This window comes from Lonchura striata, chromosome Z (assembly GCF_050655825.1).
Source record: "Lonchura striata isolate lonStrDom1 chromosome Z, ASM5065582v1, whole genome shotgun sequence".
NCBI classification, from domain to species: domain Eukaryota; kingdom Metazoa; phylum Chordata; class Aves; order Passeriformes; family Estrildidae; genus Lonchura; species Lonchura striata.
In genome coordinates, this window is record NC_140740.1 from 84,163,000 (window position 1) to 84,184,841 (window position 21,842).

The 21,842-nt window shown below is 39.4% G+C and overlaps 1 long non-coding RNA gene across 3 annotated transcripts in view; it reads left to right on the forward strand.

Annotated features, from left to right (window-relative positions):
* LOC110472308 (uncharacterized) overlaps positions 1-6,163 on the forward strand; it is a 34,503-nt gene extending 28,340 nt beyond the window's left edge. The window contains exons 3-7 of one of the 3 annotated variants that reach the window (XR_014951282.1): positions 2,030-2,189; positions 2,319-2,597; positions 4,099-4,169; positions 4,656-4,737; positions 5,040-6,163. This is a non-coding gene — a long non-coding RNA (uncharacterized LOC110472308). The remainder of the gene's footprint in view (positions 1-2,029; positions 2,190-2,318; positions 2,598-4,098; positions 4,170-4,655; positions 4,738-5,039) is intronic. The other 2 variants (XR_014951283.1, XR_014951284.1) reach the window with 2 other exon arrangements.
* Positions 6,164-21,842: the final 15,679 nt, after the last annotated feature.

Here is a 21,842-nt window from a genome sequence, read left to right on the forward strand (position 1 = left end):
CTTTGGGGGAAGGGGGACTAACATTTTCTGTTTAATAGTTATTAAAATTAACCTTTTACTGGGAAAACACATTTTTTTATAACTTAGAAAATTAAATATCATTTTATTCAGAAAACTGTTGGGATTTGACACTGCATAAAAGCCAGGCACCCATGAAAAACCATTTACTCATTCTCCTTTGGATAGCTGAGCAGAGGAGGGGGAAAGAAAAACCAGAAGGTTCATGGGGTGAGAAAAGGATTAGGAGAAAACACCTTAAGGGAAAAACACGCTCAAAACATGAAAGGTATAAAGAGAAATTTATTAACAGAATTAAAAGAGCATAATGAGAACTAAAACATTTAGAATTCCTTTCCTCACTTCCCCCAGCCCTCCTTTTCTTCCCACTGACATCACAGAGACACAAAACATGGGGCTTTTAGTCAATTTGTCACATTTTAAAAAATCTTTTTTCAGTTTGCTTAGGGAGAGGAATTTCTTTTATTATGTTGTAAGGTTCTTCCCATGTGAGATAGTTCTCTGTGAACTTCTCCAACATGGGTCTAATTTTTCCCCTCCAGAGAAGAAATTGCACAAGATTTTTTCCTTCTTAAGTATGTCATCACCGAGGTATAATCAGCTTCTCTTAATTGGGATAGTAATTCCATCATCAGAGCTTTCAGGGATGGGTTCTGCTGGACATAGTAGAATCTTTGAGCAGCTTCTTTCTCAAAAGCTGCCTTTTGGCTTCTCCCATCCCCACTAAAAGCCAGGCTGTGTTAAACCAACACAAAAACATAAAAGAATTAAAATAGTAGGGTTGGGAGTCAGTCCTATATTATATTTCTCTTCCAAAACTTTCTTCTAGCCTTAACTTTTGAAGTATTTTTTTTTATTTTTAAGTATTTTTTAACTGAAATATAATATTGCTTTTGCATGAGCTTGATTTTTTTTCTTCTTACTTACCTTCTTCAACAGAAAAAAAAATATTTCATATACAAAGCCTGAATCTAAGAGACATTTTCTCCCATTGACAATCCAATGACTTAGTAATACTGACAGGTTTTTTTCCTGTGCTGCAGCTTTGCTTAATGCAGGACAGAGCAAATCCAGCAGTAGGAGAGAGCAGGCAGTATACCTCAACCCTATTCCTTGCATCAGCTAAGGAAATGTAAGAAACTACACTTGGAGGTTTTTTGATAACCAGATAGTGGTGCACAGGAAGCATTCTGCTTGGCTGTGAATTGTAATGACTTGGTAGTTATATCAGGTAGTTATTCCTATTCCAAGTGACCATCACTTGGTCAGATCCAGGCAGGAACCCAAGGATACACTTTCTTGACTCAACTACACCCAGAATCAGAAACTGTGTTTTTAATCCCACATCACAGTGATTATTGAGATATTTAGAGGTATTTTCATTATCTTACTTCTTCAGTTTAGCGTTGCTTTTGTAAATAATATTTTCTGTATCTCTATTAATGGGTCTGGATTTGTATTTATTCCCCGTAAAGAATTGCAGGGCCTCATAGACTGTAACCCATGTTCCTGATTAGCTGCACACTATCTCAAACAGGATATTTTAGGGAACATTGCACTTGGCACCAAGCCACTTGGCATCCATTCTACTCACTGTGGAAATTAAGACAGTTTACTTTTACTAAAGGGTCAATCCATAGCATACTGCTAGAGATGCCTGGGATATTCCTGGGCTAACTTACTAGGATGGGAGCAGCCTTGGGGCCTGGTTTGGACACTGGGCAGTCTCACTGTACCTATTACAAATAATGTTGAATGTACCTGTACAAATAACGTTGAAGGCTGCAGCGGATATTTGCCAGCTTGGAGCTACAGCATGGGTGATTAAGGACATGCCACCTAATATTTTCTAATGATGAGCCATAAAACAGCATTTTTTAGCCTCTAATACATCTTCAGGAAATTTTCAATTTAACCAGTATGTCAGTGTTCTGTGGGTTCTTCTCTTCCTGATGCTGGAATTGAAAGGGAAGACAAGATCTTCTGTGTTTAATTCTGCTTTTATTCACAGGCCAGCAAGCTACAAAAATCCTTCAAATATTTATCTCTAATTTACTGAGGATTCTGCAGCTTCTTTTCTCCAGTGATTCCAATTTCTGATCCTGTTAGAAGTTTTGAAATTTAAACAATAAACAACAGGAGGATCCCTTTTTGTGAAGTGAGATGCAAAGGTAGCGTCTCCCTCTTATTTTCTGACTTAAGGTTGATAATTGGAAAATTTATTCTCTCTGAATGCCTGTACAGCTAAGATCTTGTATTGGATATTTCTGCTCAACTCTGCTTTTCTTGCCTGACATTAGGAGAGGGACAGCCTCTGACCTCTGAAGTGGATGTTAGCAGGCTAGAGGAATGGAAGGAACTTTTCCAAGGAAATTTGTCACCTGCTGAAGGCTGGACACCTCCCTGAATGAAGTGCAATTGCACACCATTCACAGTCTACTGCTAAAAGTGATGCTTGTCCACCTAAACTCACCCCAGCAGTGCTGTTTCTGCAGCAGGTTTGCCCTCACCAAGAGATCATCATTGCTGCTGCACAGCCTGCACTGAGAGAATTCCTCGGTACCTGAGTGCTTCTCTCTGTATCCTTTCCCATATGCAGCTTCTGACAATTCTCTGCTTCCTAGCATCCTTTTCACATTCTGTCCTGCCTGGCCACTTATGCACAGACAGCAGCCCACTACAAGGCACATGTCCTGATCTGGTGTTTTATAGTTTCATTCTGGCATGTGCCTTTTCCCTGGCAAATTTCACACGCCCTTTGAACCATTTCAAAGCTCATATGCCTTGACCTTTGGTGGACCAGAGTCCACCAATTTAATACACCCCATTAAATTGTCATCTCTGCCTTTAGCTATGTTCTGTGACATCTCACATGCCTCCCTGATTGATGCTGTAATATGACAGAACAAGGAAAGAATTTCAGTCTCCTTTGCAGATTTTCCTCTGCATTTGCATTTACTATGCATGAGTCCCTGAAATGGGCAGCTCAAAACAATGAAAGAAACAGCAGAAAGATGCCATAAATATCTAGGAAAAGGACAGATTAAGCTACTGGTCACAAGTGAATGTTTTGCAGTGACCTGAATTACTTAATTTTAGCTCAAATGTTTGGCTGATCTAGCAAAGACTGTGGTGCTGTATGTAATATTCTTCCTTTTACCAGCGCTCAGAGACACACCAACATTATCTTACCATGTTTGCTTTTAGGGTTTTCTTTGGGGGTTTTATGCTTTACAGTTTGGCAATATACTTTAGGAATACCTGCCCCATCATCAATATGAACATGGATATTCCTGCCTTGTCAAAGTCTGTTCTATTCTGGGGAAAGGAACTTTAGATTTCTGTGGTGAATGTCGCTTCTGTGACAAGCCAGTGGGTTTAAGCTGGATTCAAACTAGGCATTTGTTTATGGAATGACCCAAAGAAGAGCACAACACCATCCCATACCAAAGATAGCTGGTTAGAGACAAGAGAGGAGAATCAGTACAGGACAGGAATGAGTACTGACAGGAATATCAGTCTGTGCATTACTGTGACATGCTTTTGTCTCTGCACAAACACACTGAAGGCACTTGTCAGACTTTCTTCCTCTTCTGATCATCTCATTAACCAGTTCTTCCCAGAGAGAAAGTTCTCTTCAGGCAGGTTTGGAAATATGACTTTCTCATGGCACACATTACTGGTGTCAACAAGAAACCTTTCTTAAGGTTTCATGGACATCTGCCTCACCATTTTGAAGTTTAAATTATAGAAGGATTGTTTCCAATTTTATTCCATTTACCAGGATATGAGAGTTTAAATTTGGTTGTCAGAAACTTAAATGGATTGATAATAGTTTTTGAAGTCAAAAATTATTACAGATCCACACCTTTGTGAGAAAAAAGAATCAGGATGCTTGAGGAAAATGGATTTGTTAGGATGGGAGAAAGACATCTTACTGGTGATTCACACTATAATGATGTCTGACTTTTATTCTGAGCAGGAGGTACAAAGAGATGATTTTTCTACCTATTGAAGAGATTAAATGAGGACATATCACCACAGCTAGGACTTATTTTCTCTTTGGCTGTGTTCTCTCAGATATGATTTTTTAGGTTTCACATTTTACGACCAAACTTTTCCTGTAATTCAAGACAATACTTACTGAAGAGGTGAGCTGCTAAGGGCAATACACTGTTGTCTTACAGGATAATATATTGGACAAGTCTGTAAAAGAATGGGACTTCCAGACTCCTTAAAGGACATCAAATATAATATAATTTAATTTTTATGGGATGAAAACTGGCTGATGGAAATATGGCATTATTTATGCTATTAAGTCATTGTAAAATTGTGGTCTCCTCTGGGGAAGAAGGGCAACTCTCAGACAGGCCATGAGGCTAGAGATGCCTTAAATCTCCTCTCTTTTTCAAGTTATAGCATGCAGTGAGAACAGAGTTCAAAGTGGGTGACCCTCTTGGAAATGAGTAGTAGAAGACCTGCTATTCTCTAAACCTTCAGAAATTTTTCCAAGTATGATTGCTGCAGTCAGCCTGCAAGGTCTTCTGTGTGAAGTCTCTTACTGACAGCAAAAATTAGCATTTTCTATAGGAAATCTTCTGTTAATTAATAATTTCTATTTTCCCCATTAATTCTAGTGTAATCTGACCATGCACAATACAGAAGTCCAAGAACTGGTAACTGCAGCTCTTCCACCATCACTCACTGCATATCTGACAGGTAAGATTGTTGCACTGGCCAAGAAAAAATATTTAAGACTTGCACTGGATTTCCAGCGTGAACGGGGAAAGCCTGGGATGGCAACCTGCCTGATGTTATCCTAGAGGTAATATCTATTACTAGGAATTTATTATTTTGATTGATGTGTTCATATGTTTCCAGGTAAACACAGATGTTAAAATATTACAATGAAAAGTTAATTAGAGGAACTATTAGCCATAAAAACAATAATTGAATATTGTGACAGGAACAATGGGTTTGTGATGGACCACTAATGCCTCCTGTCTCCTTTGCTTGTGTAGGCTGTTCAAAGAATTGTCTACTCCTCACATGTACCAAGCTGCTCCAGGTGGGAACTCTGAAGGAATGGAGTGAAAGTAATGCCAAGAAAATTATTCAAAATTTGTTCATGAAGAAAACAAGCTTGAGAGGACAAGGGATGTTCAGGCTCCATTCCACTTTCCTTCCCAGAGGCTTTTTCATAATTCAAATGCCATAGGCTAGTTCAGTATATCTACAATGAGCTCTTCAGTCTCTTCTTTCAAGGACCTTGCTCCTTCCAAAAGGGAGATGTGACAGTTTCAAGTGGAATGGCTCTTGCAGGAGATTTTCTTTAAAAGGTTGAAGTAAATCCAACAAAACCAGAACAAAATAAACCCTGCATACCAAACAAAGAGAATAAACTTGTCTTTGGCCTTTTTTTAGACTTTGTGGAAAGAATACAAAAAGACCCCATCTGACATCCTGGCAGTTGCTATAGACTGTTCAATTTGACTGCATCAGGAAAGGAAAGTATTTTTTTACACATGGCTTAAAGTTTTGTTCTTCGAGTGTCTGAGTCTAGAAGGTGAAAGCAAACCAGAAAATAAAATTGTGAAACAGATCTGCTTGAAGCATCACTATGTTTGTTCCTATTCATTAGAGCAGTGAAAGCTTCAACAAATCTTTTACACACTGAAGCCAGAGTATAACAAAGTGTCATAGAACTCTGCAGGACTAAGAGAGGCTTTTCCAGAACAGTAGAATCCCAGAGAGGGAACCTATATTTGGGAAACGAAAAACAGGGATAAATGGTTTCTATTCTTTCTTTCACTCTCTATAAAATTTCCTCTGAATACCTGGCTTTTAGTCCAGCATCTAAATCACATGAACAGAAAAAAAAATTAACCATTCCAAACTGACTAGGTGTTTTTCCTGATTGAAGAGAAACAGGTGTTTTGTTCTGTTGCAAATCAGCTGTCATAAGTTTGTAAGTCTCACTTCTAAAAAATGCTAGTGCAATAGAAATGAAGAGTAGATAGATAGGATTTTTTTTCAGAATATGACATGATTAGGAGTCTGTATGAGAAGTAGAGGGACTTTCATCAAAGGAAGACAAACTGTCTTGCACAGTGTAGTCAACATCCTAAGTTATAGTTAAAAGGGAGGCAATATCAAGGCTGTGGAGTTAAGATTTGGAACTTTTGTTTACTGCAGTTCCTTGGTTTTTTGGGTATTCTGGCAAGGAAGCAGAATAGCATACCTTTGGTCTGAGGATGACTTTGTGTTATGGGGTAGAAACAGAATCCTGTGCCTGTGAGTACACAGATTGATTTTGTCATGACTTTGGCAAGGAGCCTGTTACTAATGGGTTTGATTTATATGGGTTTGCATCACTGAACTAACAGCATTAGGTGTTCTCTTATTCTGTTTTATAACTGACAATAGATAATTTTCTATTTCCACAAAAGTCTCAAGGACCAACATATCCCAGACCATTTCCTGTTGGATTGGGAATGTCTGCAAAGCTGGGGAATTCACAACTTATCTGGGCAGCCCATTCCACTCTTTGACCACCCTTGCAATAATTTTTTTTTCCTTATGCTTTAATGAGATTTCTCATGTTTCAGCTTCTGCCCTTTGCCTCTGATTCTGTGACTGGATAACACTGAGAATTTTCAAGCTTTGTCTTCATCATTCCCTTCACTCAACTACTTACACATTAGTACTGCTCTCCTGAACCTTCACTTCTGAACATTTACGGTTCTCTCACCCTCTTCTGGTACAACAGATGCCCCAGTGCCTTCACTGAGCTTTCTCCAGAAAGTCCAGGTCTCTGTAGTACTGGAGAAAACAGAACTGAGCCCCCACATTCCAGCCATGCCTCCAATGCTGCTGAGAGGAAGAAGGGATGGATCACATCCCTTGCCCTGCTGACAATTCTGTTCCTCGTGCAGTCCAGGCTGCTGGTGGCCTGAGAGTGGCCCATGGTCACCCTGCTGTCCACCAGGACCCCCAGGTCCTTCTCTGCACTGGTGCTGTCCAGCAGCTCCCACCATTCACATCCCTGATTCCTTCTTTCTTCTTCTCAAATGTCAGAGTGAAGCAACCACCCTCGTTCGTTCCTCACTTATGCAAATTATGGATTTATTACAATAATCTTCAGAATACTTCTGGATTCTTGTTCATCCTTAGAATAGATCACCATACTTTATGTGGATATTCCCCATTAACGCTTTAAAAGAAAGAAAGAAAATAAGATAATGGGTTGGACACTACTATTTGTATTTGTGTCACTATTAAAAAACTAGCAGCTTCTATGGATCAAAAAGCGAAAATATATTATCCCAGAAACAGACAAAGCTCATACTGATAAGACATCTTTCTTGAATTTCTATTATTGCCTATATTTATGCAGACACTGATAGAAAAGACAGTCTAAGTTATTAACCATCTCTCATATTACTTAGAATGACTTTTCCATTTTTAGTCACCATTGTTTTGAATTCCAAAGACCTTTTTTGATGAAAATTAGAAAACAAATTCTCTGACTCGTCTGATCCTTTTTCTTTCTAAAGTGATTTTCTGCATGACAAGATCACACCCGCAGTGCTGTATCAAGCTCCTAATTATGGCCCTCATTTAATTCATCTATGGAGGAACAGGGCAATCTGTCATGAATAATTTGGAGTTAGACAAATTCCAGCAATGCTGCTAGAGATGCTCAGTTCCTTGAGCATCTCACCAAGCATCAGGTAATATTGCATATATATGTGTATATGTGACACATATACATATTAATGTAATATGTGTAATATGTTACACGTGACTACTTGTGTGATTGTGGACCAGATAATGCTCTCTCTGCTCCTGAGACCTTCCAGGCAAAATTGCAAGGACACACCAGTATGGACTTGTCAGCCTTTGTACAGTTGAAGGAATAACTTCAGTAATACCGGGACAATGTTGGTTTACTCAATTTATCTGTGGTTTCTGGCAGAGATAGCAAACTGTAATAAAATTACGTGAGTTTGTGAGTTTTAAGTTGGGTAATTCTCTGGAGGCTGCCCTGGCAGGGGAGACCCTCTTGGAGTAGTTCTGTGTTAGGAACAAGAGACGCATTGGAATTTTTTGGTCTTTAGTTTTTGTTTATTTTTAGCTTATCAAAATTTTAGTACAATGTCTGCACCCAGACTTTGTATGTGTGAAAACAGCACAAAAAATGGTTAATAACTTTGTGTTGTAAGGTCTTTTTAAGTCTAATCAAAAACTAAACTAATTAAGAAGTGATACTTAAATTATTTTCTGTAACTTAATAACTGACCCTTAAAGACTCTTAGTGTAGATTTTTCTACCTAATTACAAGATACCACTTAAACTTAGGAAGAAAGAGGAAGAAGAAGAGAGAATAAAGGAATTTGAGATAACACCCTATATCCTCCATCTTGAACTCATCTATAACATATTAAAAATCCTAAAACTTAAATTTCTCACCCATGTGACATACTACATGACTATCTACAATCTCTATAATCTATTTTACACTTGTGTGGATTCTAGTTTACCTTGAGGCTTTGGAAGTTTTCTCCATGAATGAGGTCAAAGTCAGTGTTTTCCTGGGAGTCAGAGCACCCCAGGGAAGACAGGGGGATATTCCCCTTGCCCTGGGTTTCCACAGAATTACATTACTTTGTTTTCCATCTTGAATGCAACTGTGTGTGAAACATGCTCTTATGTAGTTTTACTGCTTATATTTACCCATGTGAGCCTGCATATGAAATTTAGGCTGCAGGACCCCTTGTTACTCTAGTAACCACTTTAACTCAGAATATGCACTGAGAGGATTTCCTGCACTGATCCAAGATCAAAGATGCAGGTATCATTTTCATCTTCATTAACTGTCTCCAAGGTCTTCTTTGTTATTCCTCCTAACTAGGTGAAATTTCCACTCTCCTTATATACAGCCCAATGTTATACAGCCCAAAGTTATATTCCTCCACTTCTTTACATACAGCATGATCTAGACAGAGACTTAAGAAATATAGTAATATATGTGGTAGCATGTACTTCATTGAGATTGTTAGCATATGATACATTTTAATATGTAAATAATGATGAATGAGGCAAAAGTTCATTTTTAACCGTAGCATCCTTCAATGTGCTGGTGATACAATTTCTTTTAGTTCCACTCAGCTATTCAGAGACAAAAAGAGGACCTTTCTGTCTCCACCAGACCATGTACTCCAGCCATCTTATATTTTTTCCATGTCCATTATGAATTTCTTCACCTGTAAAGATAGCACAGTGGGTACACAAAGCAGGCTGTCGATAATAAGACTTCGCCCTTGCCTGGGCTCTTGGTCTTTGTCCCACTCAGTGGTGTTCCAGCCCTAGGAGTGATTAAACCTAATAACCAACCTGAAATGTTACATTTTGGCCTCCTCCCAGCTCCTTTGTAAAATAATTCAGTATTTCAATATAAGAGGCATTTGAAATGCACCATTCTTCCCTCTGGTAGAAAAGCTGTTCATAATTACTGCCATTTCTTAAGTTAACTGCGACAATATTCTGATGGGAGGTGTTCTTTCATCTGGCATTACACAAAGGAAATGACTTTACATCTGCATTAATTTACATATACATTAAACTCATGACAAAGCAAATTGCAAAGATAAAGCACCATCATCATGTCTCTGCTTCCACTGCTTGTGCATTTCTTTCCTCTCCTTCAGTTTGACCAGCAGGTCTCAACTCATCCACAGGGGTCACTTCCCTTCTTCTCCTGCTTTCTTACATATGGAGACCAAGGATGTAATCCCTTCCAGCCTTAGCAAGATGGAAGCAGCTTAAAAAATTGAAATCAAAGGATGTAAGCTACGACAAGAGGCACTTTCCCAAATGTACGTTATTTTTGTAGTTTGGTAGAGCCAGTCACCACAGACATTAACTTAAAATTGCTTAATCTGCTTTCCTCCTTTGTTAGTCAGCCTTAGAGAAACAGCCTTGGTGTTGGTGCTCTCCTCAACACTTAAACTGATAATCAGTGGTCAATCAGCTACTGTTCAGAATGTACATGCAACCAACATTGTAAAAGACAAAATATCTGCAAGCATGTGCCATGCAAGCATGTCATGACATCCAGAATGCAAAGTAAATAAAGGAGCACCAGAATATAGCACATCTGTCCATCTGTCTATGTCTAAATTTCTAAGGCAATCAAAGATCGACTGCTGATTGGAAATTAGATTTGTAGGTCAAGAAAGAAACCTGCTTTAAGACCTGACTAAATTATTTTCTGTCACTTGAATTAGATGAAACTCTTAAATCAAATCAAGGGGTGCTGAAGAGAGACAGCAGCATCTGAAGAGGCCGAAGGCCATAGGGAATGTTTTGTAAGTTGTGCAAGGGTCTCAGATAATAATGAAAATAATCAAAGGCTTCTCAGCTAGAATAACTTTCTCCTTCAGGAAAAACAATACTGACAGAACTAATGGGCTTTAGAAAAGCAAATACAAGCCGGGAGAGTGTATTTAAAGTAACTGTTGGTGAAAAACAATATAATTAGAACTCTGTGTTTGCTTTACAGTCACAAATTGTTGCAATTTGCTTTGCTCTCTGGTTTCCTAGGAGGTAAAAGGAACAGGAATAAATTTCCCTCTGGGCCTTGGTATTTTATCCAAGACAATTTTGATCAGACTTGCTCATTATAGATAAGCCATCTCACCCATGGACATTGGAAGGATATATGAAACCTGTTCTTTACTTTGAAAGAAGATATTTATTATTATTTCATTCATAATTTAAGTCCTCCTTCCCTCCCTCCCTTCCTCCCTCCTTCCCTTCCTCCCTCCTTCTCTCTGCTTGCTGGTGGGAAGTAGAAAATAAAATCCTTAGTGTTTTTTTTCATTATGTTCTGGTTTGGATTTTTTTCTTTCTATTTTTGCATGCCCTAAACAATTTATTTAGCTTTATTTGTGCTTTCACAGTGCTGTGCTCTGGTACTGGTACTGGTATGCAACATGTACACCACACGGAGTGAATGCTCCCACAGCCTCAGAGGAGGTTGCCTACAAAAGCCTGTTCCTGATGTTTTTTGGTATCAGCAGAATTAACACAGAGGGATTTTTTTCCCTTTGGGCTCTAGGAAACGTCCCTAAAAGTGAAAGTATCTGTTCCTTAAGGCAGGAATCAATCCAGACAAAATGAAAGGGAAGCCTCTTCCTGATGCAACACCTATAATGATTTACAAATAATAATTGGTAAACATCTGGCTTTACATTCACCAGAAGATGTCCTTTTAAATAAGTATCCAATGAGAAGCTCTGAAGATTTTAAGACATAATCAGAATCAATACATAGGGTCACAGAGAGACAAGAGTAACCTTATGCCTTTGGGAAAGGCAGTAAAATATGCTGTCATTTTTACAAAACACAGGAAAATAGAAAGAAGTAACACTCCTAAAAACAACGGAAGCCCACTCATGTGATAAATGACTATTTATGAAGTAATTACTCAATCTACCACTAAAGTAAAAACAAACCTTGAAATGGGAAAGATCAATGTTTCAGCTTGGTCTTGAGGATGCAAACTGATAAAAGTATTAAAATCATCAATAAAATCAATGTTGCAAGACCCCAGACTCCAGGCAAGTGGAGGAATCTGCGAGGAATATATTTAACCATACACAAGAAAAAGGATTTCATTCATGAAAGAAGCCAAAAGCTTTGGCTTTTCTAAGAAAAGATTGAATTGGAAGCTTGATCTCCCCAGGCAGCATCTTTACAAAAAGATGTCTAGAATATTACATTAATTGATTCAACTTCTCTGTGATTTTTGCCCCAAGGTGAGAGATTTTACCACCAAACACAGAAGAAATTTAAAGTATTGGGTTATTCTTTGTGTATTTCAGAAATTTCCAGCTATATTACAACTGCACAATACACACAAGTTTCCATTTTCTGCCTGAAATGAACCCTGCATTAAAACAATGAAGAAAGGAAAGAATCTTCTGATGGTAAGCAGCCTACGAGAAGGATCAGCTAGCTTGTGGCTAGTTTGGAGCTGCTATCAAGACAACGGAGGTGGCAAAAGCAGAGCTAAAAGCAAGTAGAGGCAAATGCATGGCAAGGTTTTTGCATCTATAGATTCTGTTAGTTCAGGAAGGTCAGAAATTACGTAGAAGTATGGTTTTGTGTAGTGCTTTGTAATTGCTGTGGACATATAGTCCCACTGAGGAACACATCAACAACAGGTATGATAATCTGCAATCATTTCTTTCCTTGCTCAACTGCTAAAACGTTTGTGCAAGGTAAACAAATTTTTCTGCCTGTGGATGATAGAAAGCAGTCAACAGAAAAAAAGTTTTTTACCTGGAAACCTTCTTTCTTTGTCTGTAGGTAAACTGAGTATATCACTAAGCATATATCTGCATGATTTCACCGACATAAAAAAGTGATTTCTGAGAGGTTTCAATGAGCTGAGAAACTGGCCTATGCACCCACATGAAGAATCCAAAGATGTGGGGGCCAGGAGAACTTATTCAATGGTGAGAAAATGCTGTGGGTAATTAGAATTGCTGTTGAAATGGTGAAAACAGTGTCTGCAGTTATACAAGAAATGAAAATTTTGTCTAACAGATCAGATATCATCTAATTTGGTTTTCACAGTTAATTCATTTTATGTCATTTTAATATAATTTCATACTAGCTCAACTGTATGTTATTTCATATTAGTCCAAATGAAGTGCTCAACACTTTAATATTTTGTGTATTTTCTTGAATCTTGTAGATTGGATAAGTTAAATGACTATTTAAAGCCTCTTTACTGAAGCTGAAGTGAAAAGGTTTTCCCTCATACTGGAATGGGTTAACAGGATGAGTGGTTGTGACACAGCTCACACAGGGGATGCACGAGGCCACTGTAGTAACATTTTGTGTCTGGATCTGAGTTTCCCATGGCTATTTCCCACAAAGAAAGTGGTGTGTCACACCTGTGCTGCTCCCTGCAATATTGTGAACCAGGAAAGGCATGGAGTGTTGGAAACATCTACGTAAAGCAGTGCTGTGACACCTGAATGGGAGGGACCCCTGAGTTCAGTGGAGTATTATGGCCCATTCTTAGAGATAAATCTGTGATGAGAAAAGGTACTGTATTTGTCTAAATTAGTAAAACTGGCAGGAAATTAGGAACTGAAGGTATCCTGTGGAAATTAATTGAATGCAGAAACCAGCTGAGGTTAGCTGACTGCTAAACCAGGCTCAGCCAGCTGACATTTTACATTCAACTTACAGCTTTTACAAAAACCTGTGCCTTAAAACAGAAAGCTTGAGAGAAAAAAATTGGAGGAAACAATACAGTGTGCAACAGCAGAAGCCTGCATTTCATTTCCACATTTTTCTTCAGGTAAAGAAGGCTGTGTATCATTCACCCGTGCCCAGTTCTCAGACCCAGGATAAACATGAAAGTCTGGCAGGATGTAGTTGTCTGCAGACTGAACAGAAATGACACCTTGGAAGTAATGGAGCTGTTTTCCAGCTTGCCAGTTCATCAAAGACAACTGGGATGTGAAGTCTGAACTCTCTTTAGCAGCATTGAGCAGTTTGGAGATCTTGAGAAACCCATAAAATTTCTTAGTTGCAAAGGCAGCGGGAAAGCACACAGCAGTGGGAGCAAAGGAAAGATCTCACAATGTTTCCAGGTGCTCTTTTAAAGTCTCCAGCCTGTGACATGTCAGTCTTCACAACCTTTTTTCAGAACAAGGACCCTTTCTCTCAGTGCTCAGAGAATAGGTTGTTCATAAATTAGCACCTTTCTAATGGCAAAATGCAGGAATTTTATGGAGAGAAGACTGTTGGGGAGGCCAGTGGGAAGGTATTAATTGCAGTAAAGCCTGCACTTTGTGCGCCAGATATCAGGAAGGCTGATGTTCTTCATGCAGCACATGGCTGCACTACATCAAGAGAGAGCCTGGTGTCTATAGCACCAGGCAGCAATCCAGAGAACATAAATTTTCTAATTTTCATTTGATTGCACATGTAGCCAAGGTTATGAGGTTATCTCTTCATCCTGCTAGTCAATGTTGTATTTTCTGCAGCTCCTGAGAGTACGAAGACAATAAATTCCATGGTAGTTTGACAGGTCATGCATCCAGACTGCTGAGCCCATGACTTTTAACATTGTGCTGGAGCCTATTGTTCCTTCTTGTGAGCTCCTTTCAGAGTTAAGGAAACAGTTTTTCTCTTTTTACCAGAAAAAGTTTGTGCCAAGATGGGTGTTGATCTATTTTCCTGGGTAGCAAATGATAGGATCAGAGGGGAAAAATCCTCAAGTTGCACAAGGGCAGGTTGATATCAGATATTAGAAAATATTTCATTCATTGAAATGGTGGTCAAGCATTGGAACAGGCTGCCCAGGGGAGTGCTTGAGTTGCCATCCCTGGAGAGATTTAAAAGCTGTAGAGATAAGGCACTAAGGGACTTGGCTTTGTCATGGACATGGAAGTGCTGGGTTAACAGTTTGACTGGGTGATCCTGGAAATCTTTTCCAACTTAAAAAATTCTGTGATTCCTTGATTCTATGATGACTCATTTGACACCATCACTGACTGCTGGCATTTTTTCAAGTACATGTCTGCCTCCAGAAGGCTCCTCTTTTATAGACAAGGGATGGAACTGAATCTCAGGGCACAACTTGAGGAAACAGCTTTTCACATGCAGACATGGAGTACAGCTTTAAATGTGGATATCTGAATTCAATTTATTGTTTGAGCTGATGGCATTTTCAGCCTGACTGTATTTTTTGTTTCTGATGGATTGAATCCTAGAGAAATCTAGGAAGAAGAGGCTACTGAAAGCAGTTAAATGAACCTGACAATTAGGGTCAATTTATAAAAACCTCTTCAGCAGATGTGACAGAAGAGCTTTTTGTACCAAGCCTTTGGAAATGTATCATTTCCAAGGACAAAGCTAAAGGGACAAAATAAGAAGCTGGGAAAAGATTGGAAGGCACAGCTGTGACATCTGTGTGTGTGCCCAGCTAAGCACTTTGTACCAAAACGCTTTAAGAATGGAACTCATCACCTAACCCTCCTCATGGCTGGACTCATCCAAAGGTCTCTTCCAATCTAAAATCTTCTATGGTTTATTTCTGGTCACTTACAAGCCACTCCACTCACTTAACTCTTGATGCAACTAAGTAAGCAATTGAAAGCTTATCCCACTCACTAGAAAAACAGAATAGGTTTTTACTCTCAGTTATCTGGAACTGACAATGAGAAATAACATGAGATGAAGTACTGAATATAGAAAAGTGAGGTCGTGAATTACTCGATGAATTCATAACCCCATCCACAGATAGCACTGGATGCAAATTGACAATCTATCACCATTCCCCTCTCTACCCCCCTATTATTTCCTGTTTGAACAGGTTTTTTTCCAAGCAATTTTCAGCTTCTTCCAAAATAATCTGTGTCTCTGTTGTGATTGCTTGTCTTAGCTCTTATTTTTTTTTTGTGTTAAGGTCTTGAGCAAGCCTTCACTTCAGCATGTAATGAAATTTACAGTATTATTCCTGTACACAATGTCTGTGGTGAGGGGTAGGCTTCTCAGGTACTGCCTGGAAACTTGCTTGAACGTGGGTAGTTGACCCTGATCCATCCTAGCCATTGGCTTGAAGGTTCTAAACTTGTTCTTAAACCATATTTGTTGGGTTCATGGGGGTTGCCTGCCTTGTCATTGAGAGAAAAACTTTTCATTTTGCACTGCCTTCATTGCTTTTGTTTGCTCTTTTAAAAGGGCTGGGCTTTGCTACCCCAGTCCCTGGGACTATCATCCACAGCACCTCCTCAGTGCTGCCTGGTAGCTGGCTGTCATGGTTCTAAGCCCAGATGGAGATGAAACACGATGCAGCCACCCACTCAACCCCACATCTCTTCCCACCTCCCCAGTGGAATGTGCAGAAAAAATCAAAATAAAATTTGTATCTTGAAATTAGAACAGTTTAATAATTGAAAATCAAGTAAGAGACAGTAATAATGGGAAATTATAGTAGTAATGATAAGAAAATGGAAAAACAAGTGGTGCAGAACACAATTGCTCACCACCTGCTATGCTCCCACCCAGCTCCTTCTGTGCATTCCCTCACTGGCAGAGCATCAGACAAGGAAAAAAAGCACTTGACTTAGAATAAACAAGAATTAGCTGAAACACAAAACATCAGTTTATTATCAACACCATTCTCATTCCAAATCAAAACACAGCACCGTAACAACAACTGAGAAAACTTGGCTCTACCCGAGCTGTAACCAGGATACCAGCCTCTGTAATTTGGCTGGAGCTTGGGCTCAGCATTCATGGAACACCCTTGCCTATCAGCAGAAGATTTCCAGAGCAGGAGAAGATGTGGTGGGATGTTCATAGGTTGTCAGACTGGCTGCCAGCAGAAAACACCTTCCTGTTTGCCTCATAATGATGTCACCACAGGATGCTATCCCACTAGAATCACTTCTTCTGACATTTTTAGAGCATCTTTTCCCAGAAGTTCAAGGAATCCATGTCTCCAGAACTTCGAGAAACCCCTGGAAATTATGGCTATAACTCTTCATAAACCCACATAATGCATCAGTGTAGAAAAAAAGTGTTGCACATGGTAAAATAGATCACATCTTCATTCTAAGCATCAAGTTGCATCTATAACTACTACACTTATACCCAGTAGGAAAATAGTGAACATTGTACTTTTTTAACAGGCTGTTTAAAGCTTCATTAAAAAATTCTTGTCTCTTGTCAGTCTGAATTTCCAAGGTGCGTGGCCACCAGCTAAAATAATTTTAAAAGCCCTGAGTGCTTCAGAGCTTGTTTTACCTTATGAACTGATGTTTAGCCATTTGTCCAATATGTATGGCACTATAAAGTTGTACTTAACATCATTGTTATAGGTGAAAAAAAGTTGTGTGTTATCAAGTCTGGCTGCAATTTCACATTCTTCTCTGCCATAATCACCTAGTCCTCTAGAGAGGTTTCCTGTCACCTTGAATGATATTTAAAGTCCTGGTTTGAAGGCTGGGTTGCCAGGTTGCTACTTGCCCTTTGTTCAGAGTAACCACTTATATCTCCCAAGTTTTCTGCCTTCCCAGGAACACAATGAATGTATTTCAGTGGAAGCAGTGATGTAGGCATGTCTACATGCAACCTACTTCTACTACAGCCATGTTAGAAATTCAATGTTTGACTGTCATTTATATCTCTCACTCCCATCGTGCCCACTCTCCTCCAGGCCTCCCCCCGAACTTCAAAGGCTTGTTCAGCTGTCTTGTAAAGTAAGTTGAGGACTTAACCTTTCCTTTACTTTTAATTACTTTTTATTCACAGTCAGACTTAATTATTAATGTCCCTACCTCTGGTTAAAGAGTATTTTCTATTAGACTATATTTTCTATATAACTTTTCCACATTATTTAATTAATGTAGCTGCCTTTATGTATCTATATATTGGTATATTTGTGCTATATACAGGTATGGTGGAATCAAGACACAGGCAATCACAGTCCAGTATGAAAACACCTGGGGCACAACACTTAACCAAATTCTTTGCCATGAATTTTGGCTGAAAGAGGTGTTTTTTTGTATATTTAATGTATAAGCTTTCTTGCTATGAAACTCTTATAGGACAGATAGGAAGGGAGGGACATCTCATGCTGCCAACCAGTCACAGGGCAGCCTGTGAGCATTGGCAGTATTATGTGTTTTGAAATCGTGACAAATCAGGGCAAAGATAAGTGGGCACACAAACTTCATTTCTGAAAGAGGGGAGGGACCTTTGGGGCATGTGACTGTCTGCAGGTAAGAATTGTATTTGTGGTATTTCTGTGTGCCCTACCTTGTCATTCAAACTGTTACCCTCGTGATTCAAACTGCTTTTCAAGCTGCCTTTTGGGAACCTGACATATTTCCATACTTTCTACTATCAGAATTCCAAAGGACTCTGTGAGAGAAGTTGGCATTTTTTTCTGGGACACATTTCATCTGACCTCCTTTGCTACTTTAGGCTGATATAAAGTGAGTCTAATTCACCCAAAGTCACCTACTAGCCAGATGTTTTAAGTTATATAAAGTGAAACATCCTAGCTCTGGGAAACTACACATAAATTAGAGGTTATTAGCACCTGTGCTGCAGGAAAAATTATGAATGAGTTGTAGCACTCTGTCAGACAATCAAGGATACCTCCAATATACAAAAGAAATAGTAGAATAGCAAGTTGGTATGATTTCAAGAACAATTTTGAGCTGCCAGAGTTTGTATCTCAGGAAAAGTTTATAGGACATTTCTGGCTATGAAAATCTATGCAACAAATCCTGAGACACCTTAGTTCTTGTGTAGATTTATTGACATGAAAAAAAAAAAAACAAAAAACAAAAAAAACCCAAAACAAAACAAAAAAAAACCCAAAAAAAACAAACCAGCTAAATTTAATCAGGGGTCTTCAGGTTGCCTCCTGTATCTTCTTTCACAGAAAGTCATTTATGGAACTAACTGTGATTGGACTATAAGACAGGCTCCAGGGAAGTCTCTTGGGATGCCTTAATTGCTTGAGTTTGGCATGAATAAGGCACAACAATGACTTTTCTTGTTTCATCTCTCATCGTCATTACCTTTCACTTACAGCTTAATGCAGAAAGTGAAGCATGCAACTAAGGGATTTCACAGGATTCTTAAAAGTGAAATAAGGAAGACAGTTATTAATTTTTTTAACATTTCCAGTCTTAGCACATGTTGTGTGTTCTAAGGAAGTTAATGGCATGCTCTTTATCTTTTAACTAATGCTTGTTATTTTTTAAAACTGTACAGCTGATGAATGCCTGCCAGGAGATAATCCTTTTTCTGCACAGTGGTAAAGAATATTATTCTTTTATTGAAAAACAATCCTTTAATGTCTGCCAGCAGACTGTAAACCAGCTGTCAGCAAGGCCTAGAGCAGAGTCTCTTCTTTTGGTTCTAGATTGTGATTGGAGGAGGAAATACAGGCTCTATAAAGGACAGTTTGATGGTGGTGGTCGTGGTGGTGTAGTTTTTTTCTGGTTTGTATGTTTGGAGCTTATAGGGAGAGAGGGCTGGGGTTTTGAGATGTTTGGAGGTTTGTTTGTTTTGGTTGGTTGGCTTGGTTTTGTTTTTTCTGCATGTTATTGCAGAAACATGTTTATGAAATTAATGTATGCAGGGAAGTGAACTTTCAATCTCATGGTCGTATTAAATGTTTTTGACAGAATGTGGTCTCTTGCCACTTCCTGCATAAACAGACCAAAGACCATTAGACAGAAATGAAATATATGAAGCAGTAACAAACTTGTAATGCACAGTGGCAGCTCTGGAAATTAGCAACTATAAATTTAAGTCCTGTCCTATACTGAGAGTATGAATTAGAGTTCAAGAGAGGTACGGAAGTAAGATTTTTCAGTTAAGCCCCCAAGATCATAAATCATGGAGGCTCAAGCTATCCTTCATGTAAAGTGGTTCTGATTCAGAAGTAAGAAATGAGGACTAAGAAAAGAAGAATTTGAGAAGACTGTTAGGTCTTTGAAAAAGAGATTTCACAGAGCAATCATACGGCTTTGTTTGGGGGGAATATTGTTCCTTTTCTGTATGCATAGCATGGTTTGATGATCCCCTGGTGATCCTCATGGTGTGCCACTGTCTGGTATTTTATTGATGGCCTGCTTCTGGTGGAATAGACCATGATTCTTCACTAAAGAAGGTACATTGTAGAGCGCACAGCCTACCACCCTAGTGTAGCAAACTTCCGTGATGTATTCCTCTGTGCATGATATTTTGCTCTATTACTGCAGTGGGGATTTTTTTCATGTAAAAAAGAAAGATGTCTCTCACTCCAGTGACAGTCAGACCCCTACCATGTGATGTCTGTTCACGTCACATACGAGGTGTCAGATTGTGATACTTTTTGGAGAGGTATCACTTACACAAAAACCAAAATCTGTGATGTGTTGCCAGGGTCCTGTTGATTGGCTTGAACCCCTTCCTTGGAACAATTCAGTCCCGGGATATGCACACAGGATTTTGGAAACCCACCACCTCAAATTTTATAATACTTCAAACAGATAAGGAATTAATTTTTTCAGTCTTTTCCCTGACAATTAGAAGATTTATCCTTGCCCCTTATGTGTGCTCCTTGGCCTGTTTTGTTTGTGTCTTCATTTGTTTCACTTTGAAATAAATAAGAACATCTTACTGGGCCCAGAACCTGCACATATCCACAGTTTGCTACTAACCCTGTTGTTTCCTACCATCTGAGACCCTTGAGCTCTGAAAACCCTGCTACCTTTGGTTGTGTTTTTTGCTGCTGGAGCACCTGTGGACAGTAGCTGTTTTCTATCTTCCTCTCCCATATGCAGGTTTGTCAAATGACTCATGTCTTCCATGACTACAGCCAAACCTTTAATGGTGGTTTTCTCCCACTGGGGCTGTTCAGATCTCTCTGCTACGTGGATTTGTAGTAAGTGGCAGCTCTTTGGTGTAGAGAATTGTATCAGGGCAGATGTACTGCAAAATCACATCCATAGCACTGTCTGCTGTCCACTCCCATTTTATTTCTCACTGCTGTTCCCTGCACATATCTGGCTGCAGGTGTGCTCTGCTCACCACACAGCAGCAGTGTAGTGCTGAGGAGTCAGAGCAAGCTGTCTTCTTACCTCTCAGCATCCTCACCAGATGGGAATTGCACACTTATGCTCACATCAGAGAATAAAAAGCACTTTGTGCTTAACCTGAAATGAAATTCTCAGCACCATAGGTAGGGAATCTTGCAGAAGATTCTGTCCATTTGGGCTGAGTGAGACCAGTGAATCCTAAATATTTGGTTGTTTTTGTCAGCACTGGAAGTGTTAGACTTCCATGATATTGTTGCTGTTTCATAACTGAGTAATATCCCTGTAAAACTGCAGAAGACCTAACAGTGAGACAGTAGGGCTGTCCTTTCCTCCTTTCTCCTCTTACTTAAAATCTCCATAAGACCCTCTAGGCTCTGCCATTTGGTGGGAATTGTTTTTTCCCCAATTAAATTATTCCATTCCAAGATGGGTAATCATCTTAATTAGAAGATTTGATAAGCAGAGGTTGTTCTAGATATTCACCAGCTGTGTCTCAGAAACAAAAGCACAGGATTCAGAAAACATGTGGCACTGCTTTCATGTGACTGAAAGCCCTGAGCAAATGAACCCCAAAACCCAGTGAGAGAGCAGCTCTGCCATTACACCCTTCTTTGAGAGGTAGAGAGCAAAGCCAGAGCAGAAAGGTCAGATGTGAAGGGGTGTTCAGTGAGACTGGGACAAAGAGTGAATTCAAAAACCTGCAACTTGTGTTTCCTCTTCTGATGAACTGAGACACGGTAAAAGGTGCAAGCAAAGGGGTGCTCACATCTGAAATGTCTGAGACAGGACCTGCTAATGACTGTATAGGCCCTCAGGATCTGACATCCACACACAATTCCATGGCTGTTGTAAAGCAGATTTTACTTGGACCTCAGATGTGGAACTAGTGCCTGATGAAGCAGGCATAATGGTTGTTATCCTTTTGTCCCCTCATGTGCCCATCATTCTGCAAAGTCCTGTCCTTCCTCACTCCAGAAGCAACCAACAGAGAGGGTAACCATGGATCTTTGCCAACCTCCCAGCTCTTTCTACAGGCTACAGCTCTGCTCACTTTTCAGCTTTTTGGTGGCTCTCTGTTTCTGTAGCTGCAGTGATTAAATGCCTCCTTGCAAGACGTTTGCCCTGGCAAGTTCCACATCCTGCGACATTCATCAGTGGGACATCCAGACCATGCTCCATTCACAGTAA